General features: G+C 33.6%; 1 long non-coding RNA gene across 2 annotated transcripts; it reads left to right on the forward strand.

The window, feature by feature from the left end:
* The first annotated feature begins 10041 nt into the window (after positions 1-10041).
* Positions 10042-12602, forward strand: LOC131646173 (uncharacterized). Of its 2 annotated transcripts, XR_009297325.1 has the most exons (8): positions 10042-10156; positions 10248-10360; positions 10492-10541; positions 10656-10711; positions 11016-11174; positions 11241-11373; positions 11630-11872; positions 12078-12602. It is a non-coding gene; the product is annotated as an uncharacterized LOC131646173 (long non-coding RNA). The 2 variants fall into 2 exon arrangements; XR_009297324.1 differs by having other exon boundaries at positions 10248-10541.
* Positions 12603-22573: the final 9971 nt, after the last annotated feature.

The raw sequence follows: 22573 nt of genomic DNA on the forward strand, positions 1-22573 counted from the left end.
GTTTATCGTTTATCGCTTTGTTATCTTCTTTGTATATACTGCTTTCAACATTAATGAAAGATTACCCAATTTCAATTTGGAATTGGGGGCAGACGTAGTCGTAGCGAGGACGATCGACGAACTGCCTAAACAAATATCGTGTTCTTGTCGCTTTTACTTTCTCTTTTACCTTCTGTTCATAATTGGTTATAAGTGCGAAATTGATCAACGATTCAAGTGTTAAAATTGTGAATTAAAGTTCTGCACAAACATCACAATTCACCACAACTTGAATCACTATCAATTTGAACCTATCACCAAGTGTTTGTGTTTTTGCTTAATCCAATCTTACTGCATTGCAAATCAAAGTTGTCAATCTAGAAGTTAATTGGATTTCAGTTGTTAAACGTATTGGTTAGCTATCATATTACTTCACCATCAATTCCACTTACTATTTGGTTTTGAAACACATACGACCTTTGCAATAGCGGTCCAGAATAGACGCAAGTCGATTCAGAACCGCTTTCGCTCAAGTCTGTAGAAAAATCTGTAAAAACTTAGTGAGATCTATTCACCCCCCCCTCTAGATCTATAGGCCAGCGTCTAACAGTTATGTTCAATTGATCTGGGCTTTTGTTCATGGTTTATGACGTTTGTAGCTCGAGTTAAGGATTTCACAGGTTTGGCTAGGGACGATATCGTAGCTAATTCCAGGCCAATCCATAGCAAAATATCCAGAAGAGAAAACATCAAATGAAGAAGAAGAAAGGGGCCTGGGCGTGCGTTTCAGGTTCAAATTTCCATATTAACTAGTTTTCACTTATATTAATGCTTGTTTCATTTTTTAGAAGCTAGCGAAAGTTGTCCCAGTGGAATAGCGCCCTAAGGTTTCACGAGTATGAAGGGGGGAGTTCGAATCCTGCTCCCGACAATTATTTTTTCTGATGAATATTGCTTACAAATCGTGTGCGTGTGGTCTCACGTACGCTCGATGTACTCTCGGTCTCATCACCATCAGATCACACCACTATCAGATCCAAGGATCCTGGGGACGCCTTCCTATGGTGCACCCTCTGAATGCGTACACACCAGATCCAGCGCCAGCTAAATCTCTTGTCCTTTTTATTTTTTCTTTTTTATTTATTTATTTAATCTAGTTTTTAACTATTTGTTTTTTTACTATGTTTAAATATACAATCCTTTTTTTATTTAATATTTGTATATATATTTATATATCATTTTCCAACAATAGCTTTTTTCTTAATAAACTTCTTTTTTCTCTCTAAAAAATCTTTTTTTTTCTTCTTTTATCAAATTTATTTTAATTATGTTAATTTTTCTTTTACTCAAATAATTTTGTAAAATCATAATTATTTTCTGTTAATTAATAAAATATTATGGGAATGCCATATATTTAATCGAAACTTGCTTTTCCATCGATTTAATTAATTAGGTTGAAAAACCAACAATTAATTAAATCGATCATTTATTTTTATTTTGCGCCCAAATCAGGGTTTGCGAGAATTTGTCATACACTGAAAAAAATAATTCTTTGTGCATTCTTTTCAGGGTTATTTTCAGATACCTCCCGATCACGTGCCACGCCTTTTACGAAGCTAAGTTCGGATTTTATTTTCCTTTAAATATTTATTTGCATTACAAAATTGATAATAGGGCTAAAACCTCGAAAATCAATGGACTCTTTTGCACTCACGTCTTTTATTTGCTTTGCCAATTTTTCAGGGTTAGCCAACCGCCAAAGCTCAATAGTCGGTAACCCTAAAACCCTGATTTACTTTTTATAATTATTACTTGTTTAGACCTATTGCACTATTGATCCGCTGGTTTCTTTTCCCCTTCCCCATATTAATTGATGTGGTTAGTAATTTTAGGGAGTGTAACTATGAACTGAATTAGAGTCATTTAATTATAAGATAATTTCTGAACTAATCACATGATTGTTGCACCCACGCACTCTTTTTTGGTAACCTCTCTTGTTGCCTGTTGCCTGTTGCCTTGTTGCCTTGTGTTTCTTGCAGAATAGCCATGTCCCTCGAATACGAGGATACCTCAGCCATGTTGCCTCGACTAATGCAAAGATCATAAGTCCCTAATGATGCTGCCTTCGATACACTAAATATGATCTCGTCCCTCGGAAGTTGCCTACGAAGGGCTGAGGTATCCTCTGGTTGCCTAACGAAGAAGGCTATTCTGATCCTTCCCTTTAGGCTACCTACCTCTCTATGGCATGGGACAGTCTTAAGGCGAACGATAACTCGATGACCCGTACGATAACTCGATGACCCGTTAACATCCAAACGAAAGACTTCCTGCCCTCTTATGGTATGGATAGACCCTTTCACCCTGAAAGGCTAAAGAACATTTTTCATCTAACCAGGTAATTGCCCCTAATTGCTTTGCTCTGGTTTAAAATTCTTTTTCTACACTTTTTTTCATAAACCTTCAATAAGGCTACGCTCATTTACGAGCTAAAGTCCGTATTCTCTTCTTCTACATTTCTAAACCTTTGGTTTTCAAAAAGAGCAAAGCAATTAAGAGCCCATGGAAAACCATGGATGCAATGGGTGCCTTACACCTTCCCTTTGCATAAATTACCCCCCGAACCTTGTTTCTTTAAAAAAGGGTTTTTTCTGTTCTTTTAGCCTTTCTGATGTTTTGGATAAAATAAAAGTCGGTGGCGACTCTTGCTATCCGCACATTTCAAATAAAGTCAGTTCACCGTATTACACCAGAAGTTGTCTATCCTCCGGAAGTTGATGCTCTCACTCCTCCAAGGAATCTAGCTGCCATTCTTCAAGCCCTTGAGAATGGAGATTCTGATCTTCCTGCTCCTGTGTATGAAGAAGATGCTTCTAGGGAAGAAGCTGATGCTGAGATACATCCTATGGATGCTGCTGTTGAGAATGTTGTTCCACTGAACAGAAGTTGTGAAGCTTCTTCTGGAGAAACCTCTCTTCTGGTGAAGACTTTAGAGGTTATTCAAAAGAATCAAGCTGATCTAGCTTCTCGCCTGGACAAGCAAGAAGATACCAACAATGAGTTTCGCTCATTTATACAGAAGCAGACTTAAAGCAACAATGAGATTCATGGCCTTCTAGCTAAGATAGTTTCTAAACTAGGCTAGTCGTAGTCGTTTGGTCTTAGATGTCTCCTTTTTCTTGCATCTGTTTTGTGCATCTGTATTCTCATCCCTTGTATCTTCTGATTAATTCTGATGAATGAAATCTTTTATCTTCTCTCATATTGTTTGTTTTTCATCTGAATCTTTTATGTTTTTTGATGTTATGACAAAAAGGGGGAGAGAATGTGATAATTGATCTGATTTACTATATCTGTTACTGGGAGTAAGTCTCCACATTTCTAACAGAATTTGCAAGTTCTATGTCTTTGAGTGTTTTGCAAGATTGAAGACATTCTAAAAAGCTCAACATGAGAAGCAAAGACATGGGGAAAAGCAATTCTATATAGAAACAAGCTCATGGAAATTGAAGCAAGCTGAGTGCTGTGAAGCTTCAAGATCAGAAGCAAGAAGGAAGAATGTTATGATATTCTTGTGATAGAATATGCTTTAACACATTCTTACTCCTTATATGTTCTGATACATTTTTTATGTGCTCTGAAACATATTTTATGTTCTGATTCATTCATGCCTTGACTCTTGTTGTCTAGTTTGTTTCTGAAACATTTCAGGATGTAGAGATGATCTGATGACGCTCTGGTACATTCAAGAATGTTCTGATACAATCAAGCATGCAATGATTCTAGAAGAAATTCAAGCTCTAAAGCTGTCCTATGGAAGCAAGAAGCAGAAGCTCTGAATGTTCTGAAGTTCTAAGCTTATGTGAACGTCTCAACTGAAATGGAAAATACTCAGGGAAGTCATCTATTTATAAATTTCTTCCAGTATTTATTTCAGGGGGAGACATATTCACACTCTATGTTTATATGCTTATGCTATAACTATGTATTTGTCTTTAGCCATCTGATATTCTGATTGCAAATTCATATCAATTATATATGTTTTTGTCATCATCAAAAAGAGGGAGATTGTTAGAACAAGATTTGTTCTGATCAATATTCTTAGTTTTGATGATAACAATGTATATGAATTTTGTATGAGTTAATGTGGTACTCTAATCCTATGCAATTTCCATTTCAGGAATCACATAAAGAGTATGCACAAAATCAGCGCAAGAAGCACTGACTCAGAAGGTTCAGCATGCAACATCAGAACATGCTCTGGCAAGACATCAGAAGATGGTCAAGCAGAATCAGAACATGGTCTATTGAAGCATCAGAAGAACTTGAGATCAGAAGCAGAAGCACTGAAGTTCTCATGGTATCACGCTAGAAGCACTTCAAGGTCAGAAGACAAGAAGATGCTCTGCACCAAGCTGTTTGACTCTGATGAAATTCAAACGTTGTTCATACAAACATCAGATCAGAAGCAAGTACAGGATAGCAGGCTACGCTGATTGACAAAAGGAACGTTAGAAGCTATTAACGGCAAAGTCAGTAGACGCAGCAAAAGCAAGGCTCGAGGTAGTTGACAAAAGAGTGAAACATTAAATGCAATGTTGTACGGATCACGCAACGCATTAAATGCTCCCAACGGTCATCTTCTCAAACGCCTAAATAGAAGTTCTGATGAGAAGCTGAATACAACACTTTGCGCAAACATACAGAAACACTGTCAAATTCAAAAAAAACTCTCAAACTTCATCTTCAACCTCACTTCATTACTGTTGTAATATCTTAGTGAGATTAAGCTTAAACTTAAGAGAAATATCACAGTTGTGATTATAGCTTTATAAGAAGCATTGTATAACTCTTGTAAGAATTTGTTTACATTCATTTGTAAAGAACTAGAGGAGATCAAGTTGTGATCGGATTCTCTAGAAAGTCTTAGAGTTTATCTAAGCAGTGTGTTCCTAGAGTGATCAGGTTGTGATCAGAATACTCTAGAAGACTTAGAGGTTATCTAAGTGGTAAACCATTGTAATCTTGTGTGATTAGTGGATTAAATCCTCAGGTGAGGTAAATCACTCCAAGGGGGTGGACTGGAGTAGTTTAGTTAACAACGAACAAGGATAAAAATCATTGTGCAAATTGTTTTTATCTTAAGAGTTTTAAAACTACACTTATTCAAACCCCCCCTTTCTAAGTGTTTTTCTATCCTTCAATATTCGTATCACATCAAAACAAGAATTGTGTGCAAATAAGTTGGATTTTGATTTTAGGGTTTCATCTATTTTTCTGATTTCTTCTAATTTAGTGTTTGTTGTTTCACATTTGGTTGTGTTGGCTCACGTGAAAGGGGGAAGATGCGTAGAAAATTGAATCGTATCAAAATTTCTTTTGTGAAAAAAATGAATGTCTTTCTGTGGCTTCGGAGGAGTTGGAAAAGGGTATACAAAACCAAAGATGTGAGTTTACGGATCTCATGTGATAGTTATTGACAAAGAAGTGAGTTTTCTTGTCGGTGTTATTTATGTGTTATTGATTTAACTTTATTTCATATCTTATGGATTTGTTTTTTTTTTTCTTTATCATGTGTTTGTTTGTATTTTGTTTTTGTTTGTACTTTTTTTCCAATTTTTCTATGTCGGTGTTATTTAAGTGTTATTGATATATCTTCGTTTCATGCTTCATGGTTCTATTTCATATGGTTATCATGTCTTTGTTTGTATTCATCCATTGTTATTATTGTTTTCAATCCCCTCCTTCAAACATGTTATCTGATTATTTTTTATATGTTTTCTTTTGAACCATGATTATTGTTCTAATATTATTTGAAATGGAAATAGGTTGTGAGTGAATGTGAAAAACTTCCACTGGCTCTAAAAGTGATCGGAGCTTCGGCGAGAGATAAAAGCCAAATGCTTTGGGAAAATGTTAAAAACAAGTTATCTCAAGGCCAACATATTGGAAAATCTCATGAAATCAACCTAATCGAAAGAATGGCAATAAGTATAAACTACTTAAGAGAAGAGATCAAGGAATGTTTCTTGGATCTTTGTTCATTCCCTGAGACTAAAAAAATCCCTCTAGATGTTCTCATCAATATGTGGGTTGAAATCATTGATATTAACGAGAAAGATGCTTTTGCTATTGTTGTTGAGCTCTCTAACAAAAATCATCTCACTTTGGTGAAAGAAGCATTGTACGCTATTGAAACCATTCTTAAAATATTTTTGTATTGTTAATTTGCAATGAGGAATGAAATGTATTATAAACATATTTTGGTTACTTGATCAATCAGTACTGGTGGCATGTATAGCAGTTGCTTTAAGATCTCAGTTACTCAACATGATGTACCTAGAGACCTCGTGCTTCATTTGAGTAACTGTGAGACCATTAATGAACGTCGATGATTAGTTATGCCAAAACGAGAGAACAGACTCCCCAAAACGAGAGAACATCATAAGATTTTGAAATAGCTGGTCTTAATAACATGTCTTTGTTTGCAAGTTTAGTCATTATATGGTTGTGTGTTGAAGTTTGTTGTTATACTGTTTTGTTGTTTTGTCTTTTTACTGGGTACTTTTGTTAAGTTTTGTCCTACTGTTAAGCTGTTGTCCTACTGTTAAATGTACAAATTATCAATCCCTGGTGCATTTTTATTATTGCAATATTAATAGGACAAAGGCTTTGAAGATGCAAAACTCATAATTGAATCCATAAAGGTGAGAGCGCAAAGGATCTAATTTGGAAAGTGATCCTTGGCCTAGCATTTCGGACAACACAAAGGATCTAACTCGGAAAATGCTTGATCAACATCCAAGAACAAGGCTTGCAGCACATGAAGTACTTCGTACGTCTCTCAAACTTTACTTTAAGGAATTAGGTTAATTGAGTTTACCGCATCAGTATTTAAATTAGTTTTAACATCGGTAAGATTTTTGCAAGGTTATGTCAGTAAAGTGTATTTCTATGTCAGGACACCCGTGGATTGTTGACGACAACATCGCACCTGATAAACCAATTAACTATGTAGTTTAATCACGTCCGAAGCAATTCTCTGCTATGAATAAACTGAAAAATATTGCCTTGTGCGTAAGGTTTATGTATCCGTTTCTGCTATGGCTAGAATTCTTTGAGATGATACAATCGACATTAAGTGAATAAGTTTTTTCTACTGGTATTAAGTTGTGTTTCTTCCTGTTACTTCCTCCATTTTAAATTAGTTTAAAGACAAGGTTTGCACAGGTTTAGTTTTAGTAACTGGAAATTGCACATGTTCAGTTTTAAAGGAACTTGAAATATTATTTTTGTTGCTCAAGCAAATAACACCATGGTCGGAAAACATGTGTGAATAAATTTCAAAGAATTTTCTTTAGTTTCTTTTATTAAAGTTGTGCATTTTTGTGTGATTGTTGCTATGCTAAGTTTTCTAATAAATTAACGTATTTCAACAAGACACTATTGAGGAAATAGAAAAAGCAACAAAACACTTGAATATTATTCCGATGCAGCTCAAGGATGGTCATAATTTCAGCAAGAGGTATGCAAATTATTGAATTGAATTACAGATTATTTAAATGAATCAATTAATTAATATTTGACATTTGATTCATGTAGATTAAAGTTCTGAGTAGCATAAGACATCTAAACATGGTTGTTCTCCTTGGAGCGTGTCCGAAGTTCGATTGCATAAAATATGAGAACATGAGTAATGGAAACTCAGAATAATCTACAAGACCAGACTATGTGGCCAAGATTAGTGAGGTAGGGTTGGCAAGGCATGTCCCTCCTTCAGTTGCATACATGGTGACACAATATCAAATGACAACGCTTGTTGGAATTTTCTGTTACATTGATATGGAGTACCAACATAAATGAATGTTTGAAGTACAATCTGATATTTACTCACTTGGTATATTTCTTTCATTGTTTTAAACAACAATCCTATGTTGACACCATTTGTTACACCGTATACACTGTTCACCGTATTATACGGTGAACAGGGTTTTTTTTTTAAATAAAGTAATAATTTTTTAATTTTTTTTTTAAAAACAAAAAATAATTAATTTAAAACACAAATATATGATTGTATCATTAACCAACTTCACAATTGAATTAACCATAAAAATGTACGTTATTAACCAACTATTTTACTTATAATTTATTAACCAATTTCACTACTTCATTAATCAATAAAATACATGCTATTAACCATCAACACTAATTTATAAATATATTAACCAACTTTTATACTCCATTAACCAACTTTATTTTACTATTTAATATATTTTATGTTTGAGAATTAATTAACCAGTTTAAGAACATTATTAACCAATTTTATACATAGTATTAACCAAAGTTAATTTATCACGTAAGATTATCTTTTTAAATGAGAATATATATATTAATCAAACTCTAAATTGTATTAACCAAGTTATAACACTCAATTAACAAACTTGTATCTCTCAGTCAAGACATTAATAACCAAACTATGAACTATATTAACCGACTTATAAAACTCAATTAACCAACTTTTATTGTCCAGTTAAGACTACTTTTTATTGTCAAGATAATCTATTAACCAAACTGCAAACTGTATTAACCAAATTTTTACACCATAGTAACCAAATTTGATTTGAAGAGAGAAAAAATAATATAAAGAAAAAGTTAAAATTATGTATCACTATTCACCGTACTTAAGAACAGTGACATACGGTGTAGTGTAGGAATTGAGTGTCAAAATATCATTTCTTTTTTTAAAATATTGTCCTGTGGAAAATAATGTATAATCATTTATGTATATCTTTATTTTGCAAGTACCTCCGATAGGGAATCTTTAACATTTCTATGCAATGCAGGATTGGATTGCTAGCATTTATCTTGACATTAGTAAATAATCCTCAAGTCGCTCTTGTGGTCTGGGCACTTGTTTCTGTTCTATATCAGGAAGAGTGCAAGAAGGCATTAAATTTACTAAGAAACATGCAAAAATGTATGTTAATTTTGCACCTGAAATAAAGAGATCCAATACATGAAAATCAGATTAAGAAATTGCTGAAATAGTCACTAAATTGGCATCTTTGGTAATTGACTCCATTCATGAGCTGGTTTATATTAACCTTCTTTCTCAATCTCTTTCTAGATATCCATTTGTTTCGCGCTCTCATGTGGTAAGTAAATCTATTGTGCTGCATACATAACATTTGAATAGTATGGTTAATTGACTACACAATAGTTGCCACACTATTAAGTTATGTTCTAATTGTTTGGGTTATTCTTCAAATATGCCACATTCAGGTTTGTGTGATATTTTTTCTGGTTATCCGTTGGTAACTATCTAGAGTTTGAGCTTTGAAAATAATGTATCTCTACTGTCATGTATTCAAAAGGTGAAATGGATATGTAGGTAGCTTCCAAGCACCAATTCCATAAAATCTACCTCTTTTTTACTTTACAAGTAGCACCTACAAGCTCACCGAGCCAAAATAAACAAATGAATTATAATTTTTTAAATCAGTAGAAATCGAACTCGGTGAAATGGAGAACCACTGATGGATCTTATGTTACACCTTTTTCTTATCAATCAAGACAATGGCACCAACTCTTACGCAATGATAAGCATTTGGAGGGATTGGACAGCCTGTTTTAGAAATCCAGTTAACTAAAATTACACAGCTTGGCTCAACATAGTGATACCAGAAACCTTCCAGCAAGATAGAAAAATACAGCATATGAGAACTTAATATATAAGTGACTTTTATAAGCTTTTTAATATATTTATTTAGGTGCTTATGTAATAAGACAAGTCTAGATAAGTTATCTATAATATAAGAAAGTTTACTGATCTGGAAAATACATTATTGCCCCTTTGCTTCTACAATCTGCCACGTGGACAGGTTCTTTGCCTTCCTTTTTCGTTCTCTGCTTTTCTAATTTTCTAAAACCTATTTCTACCTTTTTCTAAAACATATCAACACACGTGAACTCAACAAATCCAACAACTACCTTTTTCCAAATATTTGAACTATCTTTCTTGGAAACAGAGATATGACTTTTCTCCTACTCAGACTCTAAAGTCTTTTCATTTCCTTTCACTCATCTAAAGGGTTTTTGCGTTTCCGAAAGACATATGATTTCGGCGTAGTGAAAATCGTTGCTCGGTGGATCTGCTTCTCCTCTTTCTGCTTTTTAGGTATGTTCTTCTTTTTGGATTAACAAGTTTGATTATTTACATTACTTTTTGTCAGAGATATTGAGATTTGAAGCATATTGTGTTGTTGCAGATGAAACAACAAGAAGACAAGTTCTCATGGTCTTTAACGATAGTGTCAAGAATGATTTTGTCAAGGATGATTGTGTCCATATCTATTTCTCTTCTTCAAATATATTGATTTTTGTAAATCTATGATTTATTTTCTTATCCAATCTGTACTCATTTCCTCTTTTGCATCCCAGATTCAAATTTATAGTATATTTTTTCTTTTTCAATTTGTAGTCATTTCCTTTTCTGAAACCTATTTTTTTTAGGTATCATTAAGCAAAACAAAACGATGAGAACTCCGGAAACAAAAACACGGGTAAGCATTCAAACTTGATTTTCGTTTCTGATTCGTACATCCTTTTACTTATAAGATTCTTCTACGATTTTTGCAAGTTGATGTTGTTCTTGGATGTGGTTGAATCTGTTGCAGATCGAAGGAGATAATGGCTGTATGATGGCTGTATGATTCATTATCTGAAGGAAGTGGTACTTTCCCTATTTCATTCCTTCTGTAAATCATAAAAGATCGAAATTCATGAATAGAACATCATGTCATTGCCTTGTATTATCTGGCTTTTGATCTTCACCTAATGCTCCCCATAGGAAATTATTCCTGCAAAGGAAAAATCTTGAAGTTCATGATTCCAACTCAAGCGATAGGAACTTTTTAGAACATGAATTGGTAAATGAGAAAAGGATGCTTAAATTATTCTCATGGAGACCAGTTGTGCTTTTTTTTTTGTTCTAGGCTTTGTCGTGGTCGTCCTACGTTTTAATCCTACCATTGCAGATCACAAGTGTTGGAATAAATCTGAGTCAATTACCGAGGAACGACCTCTCTTACGAACACATCCTATCCCGTATCAGATGTTGCAGGTGAAACTGCAACATCCATGGCATCAACGTCTTTGGTTTTCAAAAAGATGAATCCTACATATTCAATGGACAAGTAAGCATATTGCTATTTTCATTTGGAATAATTTTTATGCGAATTTCTAATGACAACGTTGAACAGGTTCATGGCTGTGAAAGATCAACCCGAGTATATAACTACACATTGGATCCATGCGGTCCTGTTCATATCACGGTTGGTGGCGGTAGTAACTGGGAAAACATAACCATTACTCACGCGGATTAACCAGGAAATTGTAAAGGATTCTGCTTTTTTATTAGCTGTCTACCTCTGTGTAGTTTCTCAGTTTTTTTATATGGTCTACTATTCTTGATAGTGTTTAATAGAGACATAAAGTTGTTGTTGTTACTATACAAAAGCAAATAAAAGCAGTGTTTGTAAAAAACAAAGTTTGGACTGTTTAAGATGCTACTTTTGTTTGAGATAAGTGCTTCTTTGATTATTAAGCATATGCATCTGCATGCTTATTCTTGAATTTTTCTTTTTTGTAGCATCTGTTGAAGCTTGCAGAAGGAATATTCAATTCAATGACAAGGAGATAATTTCAATAGTGGAGTCTCATCTCTCGCGTCTATATGCTAGAAAACCCTAAAGAATTCGACGTTGAAAGGGGATGGTTGCTACTAATATTCAACTTTTATTCACCTTTTCATCAATGATGTCAATCGCAGAAGATCTTTAGCCGAAGATCTGTAATTGGTGATTTATAACGCAACATAAAGTTTTATGAAAAGGTGACATTCCAATCTGTTTCAATCTTCTATTGTAGTCATACCGATTGTGTTCTTTTATTCTGATTCTAATAAACAGAAGACATCTTAATCTGCTTTCATACCATCGGTCTTGCAAGTATTGCAACATTATTCAATTATAATTTCTTCTTATTGTTACCATGTCCCAATTTTATTGCATTAATCTGTTTTATATCGTTCGTTGTAGATTAAGGAAAGCATTGACTAAGCAGATGATGTTTTATTACTTGTGGAATCTGTGAAAAGATTAATATAAACCAAAAACAATGTTACTTTGAACCAGAAAGCAGTGGATCAGCAGTCGCAGTAAACACCGCTGTCGGTCTTGTCAGTTGCGAGGACATCTTAGACATAGCCAGAAACCAACGCGTGAGCATCTCCGAAATCAAAGTTGGTGGAAACCACGTGATTACCGAGTCGATTGGGTCATAAGTTGTAGTACATCCTGTTGAACCTGATGTGCCAATGAAGGATCCTGGTTTGGTTATAGACAAGAATGACATAACCATTGGAGAGGCGCTGGAAGCTTCTGCTTTAACTCCAGCTGGTGATTTGCTATTTATTTGTCTATTCATTGAATGTTGTTTAATGACTTAAAACCATTCATTGCCTTTCTACCTTATCACATGTAATAATTGTGGCCATGCTTCTGACTGATAAAAGCTGCTTGGGTGCTTAGCCATGACTTTTCAATAAAATTCATTTTAAAAGTTTGAGGTTAAAAGTGTTAATATTGGTATGATGTCCACTTATTTAAGTTTATTATCAGTATGCTTTCTGTTTCAATATTAATAATACATAGGTTCCATTTTTATGTTTGAGATTGAGATTTTCTTTACATGCTCAACCAAGCTAGGTTCGACTTGAATGGATAGAATTGAAAGCTGAAAATAATCATGTGACTCGTCTGCTTGTCCGAGAAGTTTTAGAGAGCCTTGTGTTGAGATTGGTTCATCATATTGGTTATGTTAATTTTTTTCTCATTCATGGGGAGTATCATTCCATCTATAAGTATTGCACTTAACTCTGAATATTCTGTCTTTTTATGCTAAGAATTTAAATCATGTTAGGTTAATTTCTCAATTAGATAATAAACAAAATGTATCAGAATAAAATAATATTGAACATTTCAAAGGACAAAATAAAATGTTGTCAACCTTATTTCTATTATTTTCATAGTTGATGATATTAAACAGGTAGGGTGATATCATTACTCGCACGTATATTCTTCTGAATACCAGTAGGACAAGTTTTGTATTTAATCCCATCAGACTCAAAAACACACTCTTATCTCCAAAATATAAATTATCAAAATGCTGTCCAAAATTGGTAGTTGTTAAAATATGTTTTAATAAGAAAATATAAATTTTATTGGATGTCATCATATCATGTTGATTTTATAACTTCAAACACTACTATTTTATAGTTTCATTGTATAATAGGATTGGACTACTTTAATAAAATCTCTTTTTAATACTATTAATTTATTTAAAATATAAAATATCAAATATATATATATATATATATATATATATATATATATATATATATATATATATATATATATATAATAAATGAAGTAGGAGAGAGAAAAAAAAGATTCACTCATAATCTCCACCATTTATTTTAAAATCCAATAGTCTGGATTCATTCTCATATTCTCATATAGATATGTCATTCTCATATGATATGCCCTATATATATATATATATATATATATATATATATATATATATATATATATATATATATATATATATATATATATATATATATATATATATATATATATATATATATATATATGTCTTGTCCAAATTAATTATATTAATGTGTCATAAAGTCTAATAAAAGTAAATGTTTGATTTAATTGTTGCAGCCTATTACAAAGTATCACAAGTTTCTTCTTTTGTGTTGAGTATTCAAATTGTTGTCTTTTGTTGTGCTACATTCACACACCTATTCTATTCTCTATGTTCAATGCATTAGAATTACCTATCAAATTAATTTTTTATATTTTAGAATTGTAAAAAGTTTTTCAATAAGTTTAAAATTATAAAAATAACTAATAATGTTTTAATATTTTCTAATTTGTTTGAATTCTCCATTTTTTTTCTTTCAATAATATTTTAATATTTTTTAATTTGTTTGAATTCTCATGATAAATTGGTGACAATTCCGTAGTCTACGGGTACCAGACATTTTTCTATACATTTAATTATTTTTTTTCACGGGTACCAGACATTTTTCTATACATTTAATTATTATTTTTTTACCAATATCAAACATTTTTCTATTAAAAAAATGTACCTCTGAAACAAATGTGCATCCCGTACGAGAACCCGTGCGAATGCACGGGTTTGTTACTAGTTCTATTTATAAAACCATAATTGTTATTTTAAAGAACTACATATCCATATTGTGAAGACACATAAATATTATGACATGTCCATAATTTTTTTTATATTCATAGCTTACATGCAGTCACTGCTTCCCACTCAGTATTCACACCCTTCAATCATTCATATCAACAACTTACATTTTTTGATTTCATGACTGAAAACTAACAAGCTAAAAACTTATAGGTTCATATATTTTATTGTAATGTAAGGAATTTTTTATTTTAAGCAAAATGTTTTATAGCTTATTATAACTTAAGCTTTTAAAAATGTAGAAGACTCCAGACATTGTCCAAATTCAAACTTTCTATTACAGTTTCATCCTTGCTGTTCCAATTTTATTAAATATTTAGTTGAATTTCAGTAAAAGAAAAAGTGCTAGACCTTGGCATTGGAATGTTGGGTTATAGAAATTACAACGACATTAGTACTTTAACTAGAAACAAAACACAGGTGAACTATGTCAAAAAATATGTTACTTATGTTTCATTCTTTATTTAACTAATTTTAATAAAATGGAGGAAGCAAAACTTTTTCTAATATATGCCTTTTCCTTTTTTTTTTCTGATGAAAATATCTCATTCACCAAATTTATCTATAACACTTTACTCTACAGTATTTTTAATTTCTTTTTTTCCCCTAATTTCTAAAAATATTTTTGTGATAATTCAATGAACCAAACCAGAACATGGGTAACACACCAGTACCGTGTCAACGCATAGATAATTAAGTCTAAATCACTGCAAACAAATGGATAACACACCAGTACCGTGTGAACAACGGATAATCAGACTAAAATCTATGTGAATGCACATGTTATCAGAACAAAATTTGTGTGTAGGCATGGGTAACACACCAGTACCGTGTGAACTTACGGATAACCATGAAAAAATTCGTGTGAACACACGGGTAATACACTAATACTGTGTAAACGTTGTTGGTGCACAATGAATAAAGATGATGACAAAGAGAATAACGGCGCAAGATTTAATGAGAGAGAATAAAGTTGTTGATCTTTAATAAATGATAGCTACTACAAGGCTATTTATACAAAAGAAAATTCTTGCCACGTAGGCCCTAACAGACTAAACTTAATTAGTGAACAAGTTTAAGGTACAAACAGTACAGTACTACAAAATACTAAAGTACCATTACTACTAAACAGGTAAGCTAATGGGACCCAGAAGATAACATCTTTTGGTAAACAACATCTTCTGAGTAACCATCAGAACTTCTGATGCTCATCTTCTGAATATTGAATTACTCTTCAATACCATCCCTTAATTCATATTCTTCAATCAAAGCTAACAACGCCAATTCCATCCCTCAAGAGCAGAAATTGGTCCGTCTTGATTGCCTTCGACAGAACATCTGCCATCTGCTTCTGGGTGCTACAGTGCACAACTTCTAATGTTCCATTCTGGACTTGGCTTCTCAAGAAATGATACTTAGTCTCAATATGCTTGCTTCTTCCGTGTAACACCGGATTCTTGGCAAGATTGATTGCAGACTTGTTATCGATCATCAGCTTCAGAGGCTTCTTCACTTTAATCTTCAGATCTTCTAATAAGTTCAGAAGCCACACAGCTTGATATGCAGCTACAGCGCTTGCGATGTACTCAGCTTCATAGGTTGATAGAGCAACAACAGGTTGCTTCTTGGAACTCCAAGAAATAGGACCTCCCAGAAACATGAACAAATATCCAGAAGTACTCCTTCTATCAACTCTGTCTCCACACCAATCAGAATCAGAATAACTCAGTAACTCTGATTCTTCCTTTCTCCCAGAAGGAAACAATATGCCATACTTCAGAGTTCCCTTGACATATCTCAAGACTCTGACAGCAGCTTGGTAATGGGACCACTTAGGTTTACTTATGAACCTACTAACCAATCCAACTGCATAGCATATATCAGGTCTGGTATTACATAAATACCTTAGAGAACCAACCAGCTATTTGAATACCGTAGCATCAACATCTTCACCTTCAGAATTAGAGTCCAACTTCTGACTCGTTTCTGACGGTGTAACAGCAGCTTTGCAATTCTCCAGCTTGAATTTCTTCAGAAGTTCTAACTCATACTTCAGCTGATGTAGAATGATACCATCTTCTGAGTACATAATCTCCATCCCTAGAAAATATGACATTTTCCCAAGGTCTGTAATCTCAAACTCATTCATCAACACCTTCTTGAACTTCATCAGATCTTCTGGACAACTCCCTGTAAGAAATATGTCATCAACATACAGACACAACAGAATCATATTGCTTCCAGAATGTTGCACATAGACTCCATATTCCATCTCACACTTCTGGAACCCTTGCTTCTTGAAAAATGAATCAATTTTCAAATTCCAAGCTCTGGGTGCTTGCTTCAATCCATACAGAGCTTTATGTAATTTGTACACCATCCCTTCCTGATTCTTTTTACAAAGCCAGGGGGTTGTAACACATATACCTCCTCTTGTAATGGACCGTTAATAAATGCAGACTTTACATCCAAATGCATCAAGGACCAACCTCTGTATGCACATGTACTGTGGTACCCCACCAATAACATCACTTTGCTTCTATCATCCAGCTTCTTCCTTCTAGCTACTGGAACGTGTTTGTAACACACAGAACCAAAAACCTTCAGATGACTAACACTTTGCTTCTCTTCAGTAACCTCATGCTCAATTCCATTATCATCACAGAACTTCTGGAATTCTGTAGAGTTATACTCACCTCCACCATCCGTTCTGAGAATCTTTATCTTCTGACCACTCTGCTTCTCAGCCTTCACCTTGAACTTCTGGAATTCTGTGAATGTTAACACCCCTTTTATACCCCAAATTAAATAAGCATATAATCAGAGAATAAGCATGCATATAATTCAAAAGGGCGTCACATCGACGTTTTCAAAAACTAAAAGCTTTTAAAAACCGACAGCATTTATCTACAATATACGATACACCTGGTCATTTCAAATAACACTTAAACATTTAAATACAATTCACACAGAATATGCATTCACAGCGGAAAATATTAAAATACTCATGTATCTCGTAAAATGATTCATGTCCCATACCATGATCATATCTCAATAATCGTCTCAACATAAAATAAATCATAATCAGAAAATTTGGCTTGAAAGCCTCTCAAACAACAAGTAGCCAAATAACAAGTTCTCAAGTAATAAACATAATACATAACCAAGTAGAAACATGAGTTCAACACGACTAGTCTACCCAGTGTTACATGACCAGAGCATCGACTCACTACCTAATCTCCAACAAACACGGAAGAAAACTCTGGCTAGATCGCGCACGAGCTACTAAACTCCAGAACCTGCATGTCGCCAAACGAGGGCAACATTAAAACAGAAGGGTGAGAATACGAACCATTATGAAGAAAGTATAATGAGATACAATGGTTAAATCAACAATTATAGGAATGCATTACACTTGCCTAATCATGAAATTAATACTAATCATAATTCACATATATTAAGCATACACCAAGTATAAGAGTATAATATCTCAATACTATATTCTCAATTATACACATAGCCATAATTATCACATATTCTCGCATTTAACCAATTACGTATTCAAACATCACCCCTTCTCAATTATCAACTAATACAATTATCACTATAACACTAAGTGTACATAATCAATTACCAAACTCATACACATAGCATCACAACATCAATGCACATAATCAATTGTTCACTCGTACACTTATCACAACAACATAATGCACATAATCAATTATCACATTCATGCACACATCATAACAACATAATGCACATAATCAACTATCACATAACTCTAATGTGACTCAATGAAACATGTGACACTATGCATGTGGTACCAATGTGAAATTCTGAGTTTCACCGGCCTCTGATTCATAACTCAAGAATCTAAGCCACACTTCCGATCCGGACAAGACCAAAGTCCACCAATTGTAAACATATAGTTTACGGCTCCCGATTCATTCTAGAATCCAAGCTCGCTTGTGTTTCAAAGCAAATCCACCTGTGTTTCAAGGCACACTATGATATGAATGTATGTACAATGTCATAAACATATGCAATTAAGATCGTCTCTACCATCTTAACTTTCCGCATATCACAATAATTCAACCCTATGAATTATCCACCAATTGTACACAACATTCAAAACACATACATCATTCACATACAAGAGGTCAATTAATCAATTACGATTCACACAATCCAATTAACACTAGTAACCACACTATCTCATGTTAATTCTCATTTTGCCAATTATACATGAACACACACTTTCAACATCAAACAATTAATCATTAGAATTAATATTAACCAACTACTCACAGAGAATCAATATTAGCACAACATCATTGGCATGGAAATATATATTTCTCAACATACATATTCAAGACAAAACACAATTACGGACAAATCCTCAAAATACCGTAATTTACCGACAAACCGAATAATTGATCCAACTTCAAGTATATTCCAATCAATTAAACTCATTGCAATTAATTTAACTATTAATTTAATCAACCAATTAATAATCACACTATATTAATTTAATTCACTTCTATTTCTACTCCATTTCCAATTTCTAGCATTCTATTGCTCAAGAACATTTTTATTGAAAAGAATATCGCGCTAGCTTTCTAACGCCTCGAACGGAAACTCAAACGGAGTTATGATTTAAAAGGTATGAATTGTTAAAGTTCCAATGAAAAAGCAAACACCGACATTATTCACTGACAACTCTAAACATGTCAGAATTACTCAAAACAAACAAAAGTATGACTCTTAGTAATTCAAAACAACTCTAACAACTTTATTGTCAACTCTAACAACTCTATTGACAACTTTAATAACTCTATTCACAACTCTCAACTCTAACAACTTTATTCAAATTAAAAATAATTTAAATTAGCTTATTAATCTAATTATTTACCTCTAATTCCAAAACTCCTAAAATTATTACAAATAATATTAATTTCAATTCCATTATATTATATTCCTAAAAAGTGTCAATTTCCATCACAAAACCAATATTTATTTATAAAGAATATTTAAATTAAAACCCAATTCGGTCGATACGTAAAATATCACAATTTCAACAAAATAACGTCATCACGTTAATGTACTAATTAAACTTAGTTACCACGTAAATTTTCATCAAATTCCGGATAACTAATTATACCGCTTAATTCGCTATTTCGATCAAACGGGACTATTTTACATTATATTACTTCTTATCTACTGTTTTTTATTATTCCCTTCGTTTCATTTCCATTCAATTTCCAAGTGGGATGCATAGTAACTAAAGGTATTCATATTTCTATATTACAAAGTCAACCAAATCATGTATAATAGAATAAGTTAGTATTTTAATACATATATGAAATTGCTATGCCCCTCGGTACAGAGACATACATGCCTCTCGGTACACTCTTCTTCTATGTGCCGCTAGTTACAACACACAAGCCTAAAAAGAAAGAGCTGCCGGTAGTCCATATTTTCTTTCGTTTCTCATCAATTCCAACAGGCACAAATTTGTAACAGTTTCAAATTTACTTCTATACAGTGCCCTATTTCTTATCATTAAATCAATTTCTCATTTCCATTAATCCTAGTTTATGAACTCAGTTCCATAGCAAAGCACGATACAATATCAAGAACACAATTTCATGGATTAACCAAAAACAAAACCTAATCATGTTAATCTACCCATTGACCCATTATACTAGCCCACAATGATAGGGATTCTCCCCCTTACCTCTTCAATGTGCTTCAAACCCTAACTTTCTCCCTTGTTGTTCTTCCCCTAGCTTTTTCTCCTTTCTCCTCTCTTAGTCTCCTTTCTCCTCTTCTTTTGCAAATGAACAAAGTTATGATACCTCTACTCTTCCAACCCTTACTATATTATTCATATTGGGCTTAATCCATATAATTCCACTTCCTAACTAATTAGGCCCAATTGATGAAATAAAGTAGTCAAATAAATAATTATGCTCCAACAAATAATATTATTACCCTTAATATTATTTTCCAATTAATCCAATTAAATCCGACTTTATCTCCAATAAGTAAAATCCAATAATAATATTATTTCTAATATTATTTCTCTACATACTCCACTTTATTAATTCTTCGATTAATCGAATAAATTCTAACTTCACTTAATAATTTGAACACGTTTCTCAATAACACCGACGATCCAATTAATTATCAAACTTCGTCCAAATTAAGTAAATAAATCCTTATTTCATTTAATTAGCCAAATAATAAAATTTGGGCTGTTACAGTGAACACCTCAGTCTTAAACTTGATAAGTGTTACCCACGTCATTCTTGTGAATTCATCCACAAAAGACACAAAATACCTATTTCCTCCAAGTGAAGGTTCTGGAAATGGTCCACACACATCAGAGTGCACTACTCCCAGAGCATGCTTTGCTCTTGGAGCAACTTCTGATACAAATGGCAATATGGGTTGCTTGCCTTTCATACATACCTCACATGACTTCTCAGGCTTCACAATCTTTGGAATGCCATGTAAAATGCTTCTTAGAACTTAGATGTCCCAGACTTCTATAGTTCAGATGCCCCAACCTCTTATGCCACAGCTTACTATCACCTTCTGATCCTTCAGCACTCAGACACTCTGTTTCAGCTGTTTCTACATTCACTTTGAATGTTCTGTTGCTTCCCTGTTCAGATTGCATAATCAACTTCTGATTGGAATCATACAAATTCAAGAGATTGTTCTTCATAACAATTGAGAAACCTTTCTCAATGAGCTGACCTACACTCATCAGATTGCTTTTGATTCTAGGAACATACCAAACATCTTTGATCAGAACAGTCCTTCCATTCTTCACTTTGACTTTGACATTTCCCATACCTTCTGCATACAGGTACTTGTCATCAGCACATATGATCTTTGTCCTCCTTTCAAAGTCAAAGTCTATCAGCCATTGTTTGTTTCCAGTCAAGTGATTTGAACACCCAGTGTCCATATACCACCATTCTGACGAATGTCTTTCGTCAGACTCTGAAGCCATCAATAGCATAGGTTCGTCATCAGAATCACCTCTAGCTATAGTTGCTTATTCTGATTTCCTTCCTTTGTTTGCCAAACAGTCTCTAGCAAAATGGCCAAACTGTTTGCAACAGTAACATTGAACTTTCTTCTTATCCTTTCCCTTCTGATATTTCTTCTCATCAGAAGTTGAGGCTTCCTTCTGGAATCTATCACCACGTCTATGCTTCTGGTCCTTCTTGACAAAAGAAGCCTTCAGAGCTTGCTCAACTTCTCTCTCAGAAGTTCTCTCAGTCAGGCGCAATTCTTGTGCTTCTAATCTGCTTTGCAACTCTTCTATTCTCATGGTTTCCATATCTTTAGAATGTTCAATAGATACAACAATATAATCAAATTGAGGAGTAAGAGACCTTAATATCTTCTCTATGATTACTTGTTCAGAAAGAGTTTCTCCACAAGCCTTCATCTCATTAGTGATCACAATCACTCTAGAGATATACTCATAAACTTTCTCATTGTTCTTCATGTTGAGATTTTCATATTGCTTTCTCAGGGATTGAAGCTTCACCTTCTTTACTGATACGTCACCACCGTAACACCTGACCAGTATATCCCATGCCTCCTTAGACGTCATAGCATCAGAAATCTTCTCAAACACATTCACATCAACACACTGATGGATGAAGAACAACGCCTTTTTATCTCTCTTGTTCGTTTCCCTCTGCGCTTCTCTTTGTTCTTCCGTTGCATCCGCTGCAACCGGAACATATCCTCTAGTGACAAGATCTAAAACATCTTGAGCACCAAATAATACACGCATTTGAATCATCCATCTATTCCAGTTTTTACCATCAAGAACTGGAAGTTTGGTATTCAAGTTGCTTCCACTCATCTTTAAACTTGTGCAGAAAAAATAAGATTTCACTCACACTCACACAGTGTTTCCCAACCCACAAACAACCAAGAAAAAATGTGATTCAACACAACTTTGTTTCCCAGAAACAAAATTAATCACGCAATCACACAAACTCATGTTCACTCGTGTTTCCCTGTGTTTGGAACCGGAGCTCTAGATACCAATTGTTGGTGCACAATGAATAAAGATGATGACAAAGAGAATAACGGCGTAAGATTTAATGAGAGAGAATAAAGTTGTTGATCTTTAATAAATGATAGCTACTACAAGGCTATTTATACAAAAGAAAATTCTTGCCACGTAGGCCCTGACAGACTAAACTTAGTGAAC

Source organism: Vicia villosa, linkage group LG2 (assembly GCF_029867415.1).
Source record: "Vicia villosa cultivar HV-30 ecotype Madison, WI linkage group LG2, Vvil1.0, whole genome shotgun sequence".
NCBI lineage: Eukaryota > Viridiplantae > Streptophyta > Magnoliopsida > Fabales > Fabaceae > Vicia > Vicia villosa.